The sequence below is a fragment of the Canis lupus genome, chromosome 17 (genome assembly GCF_048164855.1).
Source record: "Canis lupus baileyi chromosome 17, mCanLup2.hap1, whole genome shotgun sequence".
Lineage (NCBI taxonomy): Eukaryota > Metazoa > Chordata > Mammalia > Carnivora > Canidae > Canis > Canis lupus.
This window is the reverse complement of record NC_132854.1, coordinates 25518309-25536308: the sequence shown is the minus strand read 5'-3', so window position 1 is coordinate 25536308 and position 18000 is coordinate 25518309.

Genomic DNA, 18000 nt, shown 5'->3' with positions numbered 1-18000 from the left:
TCAAGTTCATTTCCCTGCAGTCATTGGAGAGACATAACCCAGAAACAACTGGAGTGCTTGTCTCAAATAAAAAGTGCATAATAGCGTTCATTGAATATCCACATGGAAATAGTGATTTCAGTTTTACTTTGCATGGCAAATGTAAGTCAGGAAAAGTGCACATTCAGCAAATGTCAAAGGAGCTTCAACTTCAGCAAATATTGAAAGAAACAAAAATCTATGAATGGTGCTGAATGATATTAAGTACCAATTAAGGGAATATTTGGTTATTGAATGTAAATTAAGATATTAGCATTTATTTCTTAACATTATAGTCATTACATTTGTTGTCCTGTCCTATTTAAAAAGTGATTAAAAAAAACTACATATTTGGAAATATATGATTGGAACACACACATAAAACAAAATACTGAAGTAGTTCTATCTGAAAATACTCTGGTGCAAAGAATGAGAGGCAGTTGGTTAAAAAGTTCCACAAGAGGCAAGTAATATTTTTGTTTTGTTTTGCTTTGTGTGTTTTATTACATCTTAATGTCAGTAGGAATTTTAGAGGCAGAGTAGTGTCACCTCACTTTTAAGGTAGACTCAAACCCTTGGGCACCTCTGAAAGGTCTTTCTAGCCTGATTGAACTCATCTTGCATCTTCCGAATTATATCCACTACTCTTTTGGGGAATGTCTAATTTATCATCAGTCTCATACTATTGTTTGACATTCCAGCACCCTGGTAGTAGTATTCCTTTATAGAGACTTACGAGGACAGTGACTAATATATATTTACTAGCTGTGTACCTTTTGTGATAACTTTACATGTAACTAATTTAATTTTCTTATAACAACCCCTTGAGTGTTTATTAGTATAATTCACATTTTTATAGAAAAAGAAATCAAAGCATGATAATGAGACTTGTCCCACACATAGAATTAGTGTGTAGCTGACATGAAATTTAAAACTAGGCAGACTGTCTCCAGTATCTATGCTTTCGTAATGTAAATAGAATGTATTTTTATTTAGGTATGCCTTTCTATGACCTCAAGAAGTATTGAGGCTTATAAATATTGAGCTCTAGGGAAGTCTGGGTGGCAGCGGTTGAGCTCCTGCCTTCGGCCTGGGATGTGATCCTGGTATTCCCGGATTGAGTCCCACATCGGGCTCCCTGCATGGAGTCTGCTTCTCTCTCTGCCTGTGTCTCTGCCTCTCTCTGTGTCTCTCATGAATAAATAAATAAAATCTTGAAAAAAATATTGAGCTCTAATAAATACTGAATCTGATATGGAAATGCAAAATAAAGAGAACATTATTAATTTGATTATTACCATCACATTTCTTAGACACAAGAAAATGATTAATTCTGTAGAGGTTACCTTTTTTTTTGTCTCATATTTGGGTAACATTGGATCATTTAAACTCAACTATCAGTAGGTTATATCTGTCTCATCTTTAAAAGAAATATGAAATACACAATCTGAAAAACTATATTTGGATATATAAAGTAGATTTCATGTTCAAGTTGGTGAAACTCTCAACCTCCACCATTTCAAGAACAATGGAATGTTCACTATATATATATATATATATATATAAACATAGATATATATTCTTAATTTTTAATGAATCATTTTTCTTCCCAAATAAGCTAAATGCTAAAGAAATATGAGATGATTTGTGTGAGGAACATCAGTAAATATCCTGATCAATAAAAAGTTAGACAAGCTGCATGCTGAAGTCACATTAAAATGAAAATTGAGGAGTAGATCCATAGGAGGATTGTGATATGCACAGATGGCTAGGATGGACCTGGTTGCTTTCCAGTCAGTACCTGTTCTGGAATATATGAAGCTACATCTCCAGAATATCTTTACTAGATTAAGTGTTTGCCCGAGGATGCCGAAATCCAAAAGGATAACCCTCCTAAAAGAAAATGAACATGAAATGCACAAATTAAAAAACATATTTGCATATATAAAGTAAGTTTCATGTTCTATGGAGGTCAAAACTGAACAATATAGTGAAATTGCAGGTACATAATTTTCTTAAACTAAACTATGTTAATATCTGTAAAAAGCTAGAAGTTCCAAATTTAAAATGAACAACATAAGAAGCCATTGCTTTAGGTTCATGGCCAATAGCCCAGAATAGGGAGCAACGTAGGAAATAAGAATTTCTCTTCCCACTGTTAATTATAATCTATGAACTGGTCCCCTTTGGTTCAAGGTACAGAAACTCAGTCAGGACTGTGTTGGGCCCAGATGGTTCAATGATTGACTGGCTACCATTTTTGTGCCAGATTGGCCCATCTCCTGACTTTTTCATCCAGATCCATATGAATTGGAAGATTGTATATGAGGGAGAAGATTATATCACAAATTGAAAAATAAAATATTTTTATTTTATTTGATTTAGGAAGAGTCCCACTGAAAAATTTGGGAATAGTTTCTTAATATAAATGATTAATGAATATGTTCTTTTTCTTAGATATTTTCAACTATTAGAGATTATGAAAAAAGACTAAGATATTTGTATTTAAGCTAAATTATAATGATTAATCTATATAATGACAAACTGCATATATTTCTGTAATTTTCTGTAGTAAAGTTCTATATTTAAGCAAATTCGGGGACATATTTTTGAGATAAATTAAATATTAGTAGTAAGGGTTAAATGTATACATATATTTTGATTGATTAAATTGATTCTAGTGTATTTCTCAACTACAGTGTTTTTACATAATTTCATAAACCTGAACACATTATTCTAAGAAACGATATTGACATATTAATATGTTTGAATAGAATATTATAAATATTATTTGTAATAAAATTTCTATTTATTCTGATGACCAATCAAATTTGAAAATCACTAGTATAACCTGAATAATATTATAGAGTACTTAAAGACAAATCAAAATATTGATTTTGTCTGATTTACTTCGTCCACATTAATGAAGGGAAACTATTGATAAAAACATAATGATTGCAAAAGCATATTGAGTTTCATGGACAAATAGTGAGATATTATTTCTGTCATTTTCTAATAATGATAGTATGGTAACTTGATGTCCAAAGGTACTTCTATTTCTGACTCTATAATTTATTAGAAGCATGACCACTGGCTGTGAAGTTATATTATATGTGAGCATTGGCTTATTTTAAATTCTAAATGCAGATAATAGGTTGATTTATATCTATATGTCTTCCTATATATTTAATGTTATTTTATAGGACATCATAATGGTATTTATTATCCATATAAAAAGACATCCTTTTTTACACATAGGCACTCGGCAGGCTGAGAATTAGCCTCTTAACTCATTTATTTACCTATGCATCCAACTTTTGTTTATTGCCTATACTCTCTCAAATTCACAGTAAATAAAACATTTAATATTACATATTTCGTGAAATTTTTATTAAAATATTTTCTTTGGTTACTGTTGTTTTGCTAGTTTTTCTTGTTCTAGCGGCACTGCCTATTTTTGTCACTAGGATTTGAAATTTATCTCTTCAAGAATTTTCATGTTCATTTAGTTTGCATTTTATAGATTCTTAATTTAATCTCTGCTGTGAGGATAATACAGTGTTGCAGAGAGCAACTGAAACATAGATGGAAAGTCCTGTTGGTCTAGAAAGTACAGTCTCATTTTCTCTTTATTTTTCAGACTGCATGGTAAAAAAAAAAGAAAGAAAGAAGAAGAGGGAGCCTTTAGTATCATTAGTAAGTAATAGTATTATGCGGTAATGGTAACTTTTAATCACATTCATGGAAAATTAGTAAATCAGTAACAGAAGGACTTCTTAAATTATAACAATTTATTTAACTCCCAAATTAGATTGAAGTCTAAGTATATTTCTCAATGAAAGTTAGCTTTTTCACATGGAAAGTGGTATGGAACTTAGATAAACTTCAATAGAACAAATTTAAATATAGTATTCTGGGTTCTCTATCAGTTATTAGGTTTTAATTGATTGACATCTATTTAAGAAAGGCAAAGTGTACAAGAAAGGAGCAATGGCCAAGGATTCCGGGACTTTGACTTTTATCTTTAATCTTGATTTTACCTAGTTCTTTTTTCATTTTTTCATTAACAGGTCACATCCCCTCAGAGTGTCCTTTTAATGCATAAATTAAAGAGATTGCATTCAATGAAGAATAAAATCTCATTGAGCTAAAAAAATTCAATTAACCACTCTAACCCTTGATATCTTAAAATGATCACTAGTATTAAAATATATAATAGTATTCTTCTTAGAAATATGGGGTACCTCATTTCAACCATGTAATCTTCTTTATAAATTCCAAACTTAGAACTCATTTGCCCTGTGGTAAATACGCACTGTAAAAAGAGATGTGCATGGTAAAAAAACAAAAAACAAAACAGGAATGTCATAAAAGTGTTGCACATAATTTGTAGGTAGAAAAATAATTTTTAAATGGCTACTATATCTTCATAATAAACAACAATGATTATTCTTAAAAGAATAAGCTTTTCCCAAATACAGTACAGATTATTTTATATAAGTTGCTATCCTATTCAAATAAAAAACTTTTATTAATTTGAAATTTCAACTCAATTTCAGTATTCTGTCAATCACGAATAGCAATCAGTTAAACAGTTAATATTATTTTTCCTTTCTTGATTAAATTTATTTACTAAAGAAAACACAAATTAATTTATTTGACAAACATTGACTATCAGTATTCTTTTGAAAGTTTACAATTTTTCTTTAAAATAGCCAATTAATATTGTGAAGGATGAAAATAGTTCTGGCATTAGGACACAGAAATTGTCCATGTTGGTACAAACTCCACATAAATTATTCAAATTCATATACAATATCCAATTAACTATATACTTTATATATTTCCAAAAAATTGGAATCTAGGTTCTGTAGAATTAATTCCAACATTTTTAATGAAATTATAATTCATTATAAATTCTTTATTGATCAAGTGAATTTTAACAAATATTTTTTTAAGTCTAGAGAAACTGTAATTATTTGTTGCCAGGGGAAGATGATTGTATGATTACAAATGCATTCACTTTTTAAGTATAAGTGTATCACAAAACTCAAAATGTCTTCTAATTAAAAAGAAATTATTTAAAATTTTGTTTACTGAACACATGCTTTAAAGTTAACCAGATATTGGGGCACCTGGGTGGCTCAGTTAAGTGACTGCCTTCTGCTCAGGTTGTGGTCCATGGGTCCTGGGATGGAGCTCCAACAGGCTCCCTGCTCTGTGGGGAGCCCGTTCTCCCTCTCCCTCTGCATGCACCCCTGTGCACCTCCTACTCCCCAGCTCATGCACACTCTGTCAAATAAATAAATACAATCCTTAAAAAAAAGTTAACCAGATGTTAAAATTGTATTATTAGATCTCACTCAAGACCAGATGAAATGGAATCTATTCAGCTATGAAAACCCATATGCTAATGAATGGCTGTTGAGATATCAGTCATTTGGCTTTATCATTCAGAAGAGCTATGATGAGTCAAATCAATATTTGTTTTGTCAAAAACCAAACTTTGTACACTGAATAAAAACAGAGCTGAAAGAGAGAAAGAGAAAGAAAGAAAGAAAGAAAGAAAGAAAGAAAGAAGAAAGAAAGAAAGAAAGAAAGAAAGAAAGAAAGAAAGAAAGAAAGAAAGAAAGAAGAGAAAGAAAAAAGAAAAAGTAAAATGAGTTTATTGCAAGGTTTCATCCTGCAAACTGGAAAATCAAGGCTACAAGAGCAATGAATTCCAAGTTGCTCACTGACTACGGGGGTTTTTATGGGGTTAAATGTGGAAGTCATTTGGCTTGTTCAGTTGATTGTTTGCCCGGTGGTCTTCCTTTTTTAAATCAGGGTAGCTGAGGGAACAAGGAAGTCTAGGAATGAAGTGAACAGACTTGGCATTTGGCTGACTTTCTCTGCTGATTCTGAGAAGAGCTGTAATTCCTGCAAATTGTGTTAGGTAAGGTTAAGGTTCATTTTCTTTAATGCACCTGTCGGCCAACTCCATTTGTCCCTGACATATGTGACTCTGTTTTAGTTTCAGATCCACAGGTTTTTGGGGGATGGCAGGATATATACATAGATTTAGAAACTGAGCTTAGAGGTAATTGTTGAAAAGTTGATCTTAATTGGAAACTGTTATTCTTATTAAAACATTAAAACCACAACAACAACAAAAATTAAAAACACATTTTGATTTAAAATTCTCAGTAACATATCTCAACTGTATGTATTGAATTAGATGCATTATGTGAATATTCCTTATTTGTTAAACAGTTAAGTCATTTGGCTTTCTCCTCTCCTGTCTCTTTGCTTCTTTCTGAAAAAAAAATTAAACAATTAAAATATATTTTTATAAAATCAATTACTTTTTATTTCTAATAAACCAAGAAATACCTTTGAAATCTGATCTTAAGGTGTTTCACACAGCATTTCATGTCATCTCTCAAACAATTCACTTCCTGAACACTATATCATTTCCAATTAAGAATTTCATGTCGCAAAAATGATTTGGTTCTCTGCAGCTCTGACTTCCATTAGATATTCAATTATTTATAATGAGTTGAAGCTTAATTAAATAAACTTAATTAAAATAGATTAACCCTTTTCACAAAGCATTATCCAAGCTATATTAAGTGAAGGACAAAAGAAACTTTAACATCATCCTTAAGCAAGGGGATACTTGATGCTGAGTTTAAGGAGATTGGATTATTAAAATTTAAAAGCATACAGTTGCAATTAAAAGATACTCAAGCTATTAATGCAGCTCTCTTCAGAAATTCAGAGCTCCATGTGGCATTATTATTATAGATAAGGCTAAAATGTTTTTCTAAGTGAATCCATTGCCAACAGTCTCAGTGGTGACCTTTGAATTCACTCTTGGACAGACTTTAATATTCTTCGGTACTTTATTTAACTGAATAATTGTACACTAAGGAAGTATTCATTTCATACTGTTGGTCACTATTTAGATAGAATCAGTTCTGGTTTTTCAGATTATCCCATCAGAAGGTTTATTTTTTATTGTTAAAGCAAATAATTTTGTTGTTACTATATTAAGATAGTGTATTGCCTAAATACAAAGACAAATACAGAAATAGCTCATTTTTATGTGGAATCTAAAACACAAATGAAACAAAGCCAAGCTCATAGACACAGAGAACAGACTGATAGTTTCTGGTGGAAGGGGATCGGAAATGAGGGAAGAGGGTCATAATTTACAACCTTCTAGCTATAAAATAAGTTAGGGGAATATAATATGTAGCATGGTGACTATAGTTCCTAATTCTATACTTCATACTTGAAAGTTGCCAGGAGTGTGTGTCTTAAAAGTGTTCATCACAAGAAAAAAAAAGAAAAAATAATTAGTATCTATGTATGGTGACAGATATTAACTAGACTTACTGTGGTGATCATTTCACAATGTATACAAATACTGAATCACTATGTGGTAAACCTGAAAGCAATGTACTGTTATGTCTATTAGACCTCAAAATATATACAAAGAAAAAAAGGAATATATTGGATGCCTAGTAATATAAGTAATTGATCTCAGATTGGATTTGGCAAATAGGATATTATTTTTCTCACAAAAGGAGAAATGCAGAATTAAGCTCTCTGGGTCTGGTGACAGACTGTGTTGCCAGCCAAAAGCTATCCCTCCTTTACCTCCTCTCCTTTTCTGTTCAAGTGTCCTGATTTAGTCATACATTATGTAAAGTTCCCCAAGGTCAAAATTATCAATGACATTAAACAATCATAATATCATTCCTATTGGACAGTGATTCATGTGAAGTTAGGCTTATGACTTTTCTTTGGGGAGATTGTTTCAGTGAAAAAAGAAGTTGCTCCCAGAGAAAAAAGAAGTTGCTCTCCGATGAAGCCACAGCAGAACCCATATGTTGACCAGATCCTTTCACCTACTTAAAGCTTTTCTTCTTCATCTACAAATAAAACCAAGAGCCAGAGTTGACCAGATATTTGGGGAAAGCATTCAGTATGAAAGACAAAAACAAAGCCATGTTTTTAAAAGGAGAAGAAGTAGAAAGAAAGACCATCACTGAAAGCAAAAGAAAACTCCCTATGAAGTATAGCTAATACAATCAGCCTTAGGAGATTGTGTTGCATCATTAAAACAAGAAGAAAATGTTACAGATAACATCAACCAGAAAACATTAAAGAGCTTTTGGAAATTATGTCAAGCAAATCAAGAGATAATGGGCCAGTAACAGAAAAAGATGAGTATCCAAGGATTACTGGAGGCTATCTAATAGCCAAATAATATGATATCAAGAAGAAATAACATGGGAAACAGAGAAGAGGAAATTATCCAAGTAGTGGGACAAGATAATTTCCTAGAAAGGATGTCTGTCTTAATGAAGGACAAGTACAATGAAATAAACAGAAAAAATAAATTTTAGAAGAATGTAATATCAGGACATTTTAGAACAATGGGGCAAAATGAATATTTTAAATTTCCCAATGGAAAATGTTTATGTAAAATTCATCAATACTCAAACGAGATTGGGCTTTTAAGTAACAGTACTATAGTTTAGAAGACAAGAGATCAATACCTTCAAAATCTGAGAAAAAATGATTTTCACCTTTGAGTTCTAGACAGAGTCTAGTAATCACATTTAGGATAAATAAATAAATAAAATAAAATAAAATTAAAATAAAATAAAATAAAATAAAATAAAATAAAATAAAATAAAATAGAAAGACTCATATTCTCCTCCAGTTAGAATCTAACATTTTAAGCTACTGTCAATATAATGTCTCCCCAATTACTTTAAACTTTACATTTATTATATAATAAAGCATATATAATTTAATTGTCTGAATTGCATTATAAGTGACAAGTAATATGTTTATGGCTGGACAAAACTTGGGGTGTAGAAAACAAGTTAAAAGAAGAATTTAGTAGAAGACAGCTAAATATCTTTGACCTTATAACCAGAAAAATAAAAAGATATAAGATATAATTCTCTAAGATTTAGAATATAATAAGATAAAACAGACTACTGGATATTTTTCTGAGTGTTTCTTGCCATAGTGGAATTGTGTTTTGTTTTGTTTTATGACTTTTATTTTTTTTTAATTTTATTTATTTATGATAGTCACAGAGAGAGAGAGAGAGAGAGAGAGGCAGAGACACAGGCAGAGGGAGAAGCAGGCTCCATGTACCGGGAGCCCGACGTGGGATTCGATCCCGGGTCTCCAGGATTGCGCCCTGGGCCAAAGGCAGGCGCCAAACCGCTGCGCCACCCAGGGATCCCTGTTTTATGACTTTTAAATCAAGTCAGTTTAAATTAAAATTAACTCCATTTCCTTTCATGCACATTAGATCCAAAGAAAAAGCACTTTGAGAATTTTTTAAAATAGCTTACAATTAGCACTCAATAAATTGAAGGTTTGGTATATTTTAAATCAGTAGACATTTAATAAACATATAAATCCAATTTCTCTTTTTAGTAGTTAGAAATGAGAAGATATAAGATAGTACATCCCACATTCATGGAGATTATGATTTGGAGAGATAGAAGATAGATACATAAAAGTGTGCAAAGCCAAAAAGTAATTTTGCAGGTCTTATATTTTCCAGTCTTCAGTAAGAATAAGAGTATTTTTGGATGGTTTACTTAAAGAGCAGTTTTCAAGCCCCACAATCAAAGATTCTGATGAAATAAATTTGAGGAAGAACTCCGAGATCTACCCATTATTCTAGTGTATTCTAGGAATTTGTAGAAGAAGATTGAGGGAAAGTGTTTTAGACCCTCTAATGAAATAACATATTCATTAAAAAAGAATCAAAGGTAACAAAGAAAGAAAGCCACAGAAACTGTGATAGGCCCAGCCAGGTCCATTAAGAAAGACTAGTCAGACTGTTGAATACACATCTTGCCTGACAGATATTTCTCTTATAATGAATGTCCTAACCTTTTAGAATCTGCTACTATCAGATTATTCAAATAGTACAAGTTACTTTACTTTGATTACATGCTTGTTGGGCATTCTACAGATGATTTGCCTTTGCTTGCCATGGCCTACAGGGTTGGTATACACTCAAATTCACAGAAGTATTCAGTCTACACTAAAATTGTATTTCACACAATAAATCAAACCATAACACTGACCTTTGAATCCATTTATATAAGCTTGTTAGTATGAGATGATGTGCCCAAATCTAATTAATATACTGCAAGTTTGTGTTTCTGAACCTATAAAGCCAAATCTTGGACTTTGGTAAGTTTAATGAATTAAATATCTTTTTAAAAATTAGTTCCCTAATTCATTAATTAATTTTTATGTATTTACTTATTATTTATTATTGGAGGATAATTGGCACATGATGCTGTATTACTTTCAGGTAGTATAATGTAGAGATTTGAAAGTTATATACATTATGAAATGGTCACCATAGTAAGAATGTTTACCATCCATCATCATACAAAATTATTTCAATTTTATTGATTATATTTCCTATGCTATACTTTTTATGCCTATAATTTCTTTATTATATAACTAAAAGTTTGTACCTCTTAATCTCATTCACTTATTCATCCATCCCCCAACCGCCTTAACCCTCTGGCAACCACCAGTTTGTTCCCTGTATTTATGACTCTGTTTCTGGTTTCTGTTTGTTTAGGGTTTTTTTTTTTTTTTTTTTGCATTTTAGGGTTTTTTTTTTTGTTTTTAGATTCCACATATAAGTGAACTCATATGGTTTTCATTTTTCTTTCTCTCTGACTTATTCCATTTAACATAATACCCTCTAGGTCTATCCATGTTGTCATGCATGACAAGATCTCATTGTTTTTTATGGCTAATTAATACTCCATTGTGTGCGTGTGTATGTGTGTATTATATATATATATATATATATATATATATATATATATATATATATACATATCATATCTTCTTCATTCATCTGTTGATGGACACTTTGTTGCTTCCATATCTTGGTTGTTATAAGTATTTCTGCAGTGAAAGGGGTGTGCAAATGTCTTTTTGAGTCAGTATTTTCATTTCCTTTGGATAAATACCCTTCGTTGGAATAGGTTTCTTTTAGGAATTATATGATTTTAGGCCTGTTTTGTTTTGTTTTTTAAGATAGATTAATTGATTGATTGATTGATTGGAGAGAGAGAGAGAGAGAGAGAGAGCAAGAATATGAGCAGGACAGAGGGAGAGGGAGAAGCAGACTCCCCAACCAGCAGGGAGTCCAGTGCAAGACTCCCCCAGGGATCATTGTGGGGTTCAGTCCTGGACCCTAGGATCATGACCTGAGCTAAAGGTAGATGCTTAACCAACAGAGCCATTCAGGTGTCCCTATGGTTTCAGGTCTTATGCTAGGTTTAATCAATTCTGAATTTTATTTTTGTGTGAAAGAAAATGGTCCAGTTTCATTCTTTTACAAAGCTATAGTAATCAAAATAGTAAGGTACTGAAACAAAAATAAAGATAAATGGCACATAATAGAGATCCTAGTAATAAACCTATGCATATATGGTCAGTTAATTTACAACAAAGGAGGCAAAAATATATAATAGGAAAAGGTCTCTTCAAAAAGTGTTACCGGAAAAAGAGACCAGCTACATTATATCTTTTGAGGTTTCTTGTCATTAAACAAGTTGGGATGAACTAATGACATCTTTATTGTCCTGCTGACCTTTTCTTTCTATGTATCTTAGACCAGGTGAAATAATACTTAACTAGGAAAAATTTAAAAAGGTCTAAAAAAAAAAATAAAAATAAATAAAAAGGTCTGAAAGAATTTTTATATGGGCATGCTTTTGAAAACTGTGTTTGTGTAGGATATATGGAAATGTGGCTAATACACATGTGATTATGAAGAAACAACATAAGCAAAATTGAACAAGGCAAAAAATAATAAGTTAAACTATAACATAAATAAACTTGTTTACAACATTGGGTTCAGTGAAAGATAAAGTAAAGAGAAAGATGGATTTTTGAATGATGGTTCATTTATGGAGTCACTGTATTCTGTATAAGATCCTGTAGTATTGTCAAATATCATAGTGTAGAGATAACTGAAGTACTTATATCAACCTTCCAAAGATTTATTTTAATTTAAAAATTGACCACTAAAACTGTGTGTAAATACAGAGGTAGAGATTTCAAAAAAAGAAAACAACTTAGTATTATGCATGTTTAAAACATTATGTCGTGTTATACTCATTTATATTATCTTTTGACATTGTAGAAATGGAGTCCCAGTGAGTAACAATCATTATTTTGAAGTTATCCTCCTCTGTTAGATAAGCTGATTATAAATTAATGATATATTCCAGCCCATACATCATGCCATGAACATTTGTTCCTCCAAGACCTGTAGATTCTATATTGTTCTATGTCTAAATCCTTCTCATAAGGATCTGTTAAGGATGATGAGTAAATTATTTTTATGTTTTTGAAATAAATATCCTAAATGGGCCTTTTGTTGTTGTTTATCTAAATCGTGTTCAAAATAACTGTTTACTTATAATTACTAACAGCCTTTTCCCATAAGTATATGCCCCATTTTCATAACTGAAAATTATATTGGTCCTTGATGAGAACATATTTATCGTGGCACAGTGGCTTAATCACTGGGCTTCTAGTAATTATATATCTCCTTTTAGAGACCTCAATGGAGCAGATTTTTGCCTTTTTCTTAAAAAATAGTGAAATCTATATCCTAGGACTATGATACCTTGAGTCCAGGGAGATGGAAATAATCTTGCATTAACCATTTTCCTATTAACAAATAAGTGGAAAGATATTTTTATTCTTCCCCCCAGATGACTTCGAAAATTAAACTCATAAATAAAGTGAGGGGGAGAAAAAAGATAATATTTTCTGCAAAATCCCAAAACAACTCATGTAAAATATGTGATTGAACTTTCTGCTTACTGTAATGGAGAGATTAATGAAATCATTCCTCATTACTAATACATGTCAATTTTTTAATACATTTAACTTTCCATAATATGCTTCTCTTTGACTCAACTGACCTTGTAGCAAATGTCCTCTGCATGCCTTTTACTGAATACCAATTATGGATTTAGTAATGTTACTGCAATCTTTGCTTATTTTTGAATGATGAAATGAAAACTATTTCTTTATAATTGAACATGGATTCTGAAACAAATATCATTCATAAACTTTTCTGTAAATGGTTAGATAAAATTATATATACATATATATACTTTTTTTTTTTTTAAGATTTCGTCCATTTATTCATGAGAGACACACAGAGAGAGAGAGGCAGAGACACAGGCAGAGGGAGAAGCAGGCTCCTTGCAGGGAGCCCGATGCGGGAATTGATCTTAAGACTCCAGGATCACGCCCGGGCAAAGGCAGGCACCAAACCGCTGAGCCACCCAGGGATCCCCCCAAAATTCAAAAATTATATTTTCTTAACAGAAAATAGACCTTAACAGGTCTATGAATTGTTTCCCAAGTGAAAATAAGTTCTTTAAAAAAAGGGGGGTGGGGGATGCCTGGATGGTTCAGTGGTTGAGCTTCCGCCTTTGGCTGGGGGCATGATCCCAGGATCCGGGATTGAGTCCCACATCTGGCTCCCTTCAGGGAGCCTGTTTCTCCCCCTTCCTATGTCTCTGCCTCTCTCTCTCTGTCTCATGAAGAAATAAATAAATCTTTTTTTAAAAAAATTCTTAATAATGCTGCACTTGCAAAGCATGCAATGCCACCAAAGATGTCTCTAGTCCAAAGTGGGGCTATGCTGCATTTAGGAAGATAAGAAAAAAAAAAAAAAATGAAATCAATATAATTGGATTTATAAGGTTTTTTTTTTAAATTCCACTAATAATTACTTTCTCATATTTCAACAGTTTAGTATCACAATTATCTAATTAAACATTTATACTTGACTTTTTAAAAACCAGATTCTTGTATTTTTAAAATAGAACAGAGTTAGAAAAAAGAAATATGACACAATGTGGCCTAATTTATCAATAGTCAAAAATATGTGAATCTTTGTGCAAGTATTTAGGGAACATGCTCCTATATGTATTATAGAGTCTACAGTTTACACATGTACTCTGCATGCTATAAATAGTAATAAATTACTCTTCAGATTAAGACCCATTCTTTCCAATGTATCTTAATCTCTTAACTTTTAAAATACAAAGACTTTAAATACATTTTGATTCATCGTCTCGGACTCCTAATCCTTTTCTTAAAGTATCAGATTTTCTCTGATATTCATTCTGTCTTCTATATATGCCATTTGCCACCAGAATGTTGAAGGATTTCTCTACTTATCCTTGCATAATTACACATTAGTTCAGAATAAAATCTCTCCACTGAAAGATACTCTATATAGGTTCTACCACAAAGAAGGATTTTTTAAAAGTAATTCTATGGGTTTACTGGTTACATGGTAAATCACTTTCAAAACATATTAATTTGAACATGTTTATCTTAGGGCTCTCCAGGGAAGAACTCTTCTGTCAGTAACCTATTTCTGACAAAAAGTTCCCTGAGTCAAAATGACAAGTCCTCTATTTAGATGTTCTAAGGATCTAGCTATTAAAAAATTATTATGGTTGAGTTTATAGGATCATGATAGCAATGTTAATTTCGAATAACATTTCTGCTGGTGATTTCTTTTTTTTTTTCTTTTTTGAAATTTGGAAAATTACAATCTTCTACTTTTTCAGTTTACAAATTACCTGATTATTTCAAAACATATAAAACTTAATGTATATATCAAGTACAGAATGAGTGGATTTGGTCATTTTTAAAAATATAGGTCACATCTTTTTGTTAATATATTTCTTAGAGTCATCATCCCTGGTCATTATGCTTTCTCAAATAAGCTATATTATAAATATTTTGGTTGCATTCTTTAGATCTATGATGATCACAAATCATAAATGTGTCTTTTTTAATTTTGTGAATGAATAAAGTTAGTAATATGTATGTATTTTGTCTAATAAAAGAGCATCCAAGACTTTAAATATATATATCTACCTAAATATATATGAATAAAAATTTCTTAAGATGTTAATAAAATAAGTCAGAACTTCTTAAAAGGAAATGAGCAATAATCATCTCATGAGACAGAATTTATACATAAGACATAGACACTCTCATACATAGGTGTACACAAACACTATGAGAAAACAGACAGTGATAAGATATTTCAACAGCTGTGATCGCAGTTATCAGCCTCAAAGTAGTCCAAGTGACACATGTCAAGGTAGACACAACTGGGCTCAAATAAATGCTTTATTTTTTATTTTTTAAATATTTTATTTAATTATTCATAATAGAGAGAGAGAGAGAGACAGAGACAGAGAGAGAGAGAGACAGAGAGATAGAGAGGCAGAGACACAGGCAAAGGGAGAAGCAGACTTCATGCAGGGAGCCCGACGTGGGACTTGATCCCAGGACTCCAAGATCACGCCTTGGGCAGAAGGCAGGCGCTTAAACAGCTGAGCCACCCAGGCTGCCCAAATGAATGCTTTAAAATATATAACCTCTATACACTTTTGGTAGGTATATTGTGTGTTTTAGAAAAGCATAGTGAAACATGATTTTCTGTGCTTAATGTAGTGCATCAGCAAATTAAATATTAAACATTGCAATAGTCCTAGTTATTTTGTAATATGTAAGTTTTTAAACATCCTACTTATACGTAACTCAAGAATATCTCATTACTGATATGAATTAGAAAGCCTTGAAAATCAAATTTAAACTATCATTTCTGATTTGATTTCATAAGATTAATAACGGGGTGGAATAAATTTAATATATGTTGGAATGTTTGGTTGTTCAGAGATGGCTTGAACAAAAATCTCCATACACTTCCAAACTTTATCTTATATTCCTATTTTATTTCTTAGATTTTATTTATTTATTTATGAGAGACACAGAGAGAAAAAGAGACAGACACAGGTAGAGGTAGAAGCAGGCCCCCTGCAAGGAGCCTGATGGGGGACTCCATTCCAGGACCCCAGGAACATGACCTGAACCAAAGACAGACCCTTTGTGGTTGCACTGAGCCACTCAGGTGCCATGCAGGCACCCCTATATTCTGATTTTAAAACCATATTTAGGTATGGCACCTGGCTGTAGACTGAGCAAAACATGCCTGAAACAAATGATTATTCCTTTTTCCTATTTATTTGTTTGTTTGTTTACTAATTCAGGTCACCCAACATTAAACTATATGTTATATATCCTTACACTTAGAATAAAATGAGTGATTATTAAAGTTTGTACATATTTGCATTATAAACTTGGCATATGTATGATAGATTTTTACTGTTATTTTATAACTGATTTTAAAACATAGTTTTGAAATCTTTCTCTTTTCCAGATGAAGTCTTTTGGAATCTATTCAACAGTTATTTGTCACATTGTTATCATGCAACACTGTGATTGCTCTCTGTGTGATAGAGAAGAAGAAATAAAGTCTGTGGGCAATAACAACCATAAGAAGCTTTTAAAAATAAATAGTAAAAGTAGAATACTATTTATTACTAAAAAATCTTCAAGCATATAAAAAATTTAGATTTTTTTAAATTAGGATTTTTAAAATTAGAACTTAAATACCTTTGCTTAAATTAGGTATTTAAGCATGAAATTGTTTTGTTGTTGAGCACAGCAACAGGAATGTACCAAAGGGAAAGTGCCTAGGGTTGCCAAGAAAAAGAAAAGAAGTTTGTTTTTGAACATGGAATTTACCTAGTGTTGAAGTCATGAAAAAACTGAAAAATAAATTGATGTCTTGAATAGTACATTGATGATTTTGAGGTTTTATACTGATTTACTAGGATCTCAAATGTTTTTCACATAATTCGCTCTTGGAGATTTTACTGGTAGCAAAATTTGGACTGATTAAGAAAGGAGAACCTCAAAAAAAGGAAACATTTTCTTCAGTGATAAAAGGTCATTGATATATCTGATTTTTTTTTTCACAGAAAGGGTCATGTATCATTTATAATTTCCAACTTATGATATGTGTCTTTCATTTTCAAACCAAGATACACTTAAGCATTTATCGAAATGCAATTAAGAGGCTGTCAAAAACTTAAATAACCTATTGATCTTTTTTTCTATAGCAGATGGGCCTTTCATGATGATTTAAAACTTGTGCAAATAAAGAAATTAAAAAGAAACTGACTTTTCATAAAAATATAATGTATATTGTCCCAGCACTAAGTGCTAAATAAAGTACCACTTTTAGTATTACTCACCAAAGAAGGAATAACTCTTGAAAGTATTAATCATAAAAATATTTGGAATTGGGGGAAAATGGAGAGATTGTGGTGCCTCATGTCCTAGAAAGTAATAATAGGACTATGACTTGGAAGATTTCATTTTGATATTTTATTTTCCCTTTATCTATGTAACATCAGAAAATGACTGAAGAATTGATGCATTCTTAGATAAGTCCATTTTTCCATCCCTTGCTTTATCTGTGCACATGGTAGACAATCCTTTTTAACTGTTGACTTCTTTTAATCTATTTGCCTCTTTCTTGAAAAAAGTTATTATTCATGGATACTGAATTTTTTCTCTCTATATATATTTTGCTCATAATTTTTCAAAAATTCTGGACTTACTGCATGCACATAGGATGGGGTATTGAGTTATTTTATTTGGGTGTTAATGAAAACGTCACATGAAGTTCCCCCCGTTAAATGTACTATCTTCCAGCAAGAAATTACCACAACTCATTTATTAACCACCTTTCTCTTTCTAATTGTTCAAGGCCTAGAAATTTAACCTTTTCTTTCTATGCCACTTTCTAGTTTTAGTAACTTATTTCTAACTAGGGCTAATACACTGTTATTTAGTTACTTACTTGCCTTTATTCTATCTCCTCTTCGTTATATTCTCCACATTACCAGCAGACACAATTCTGGTCTTTTTCTCTGATGACTAAAAGTTTTCAAATCTAAATGCTATTGCATGAGATGTAAGTTCTTTCAGAATCTTACTGTAACAGACTGTTTCATGAAACTC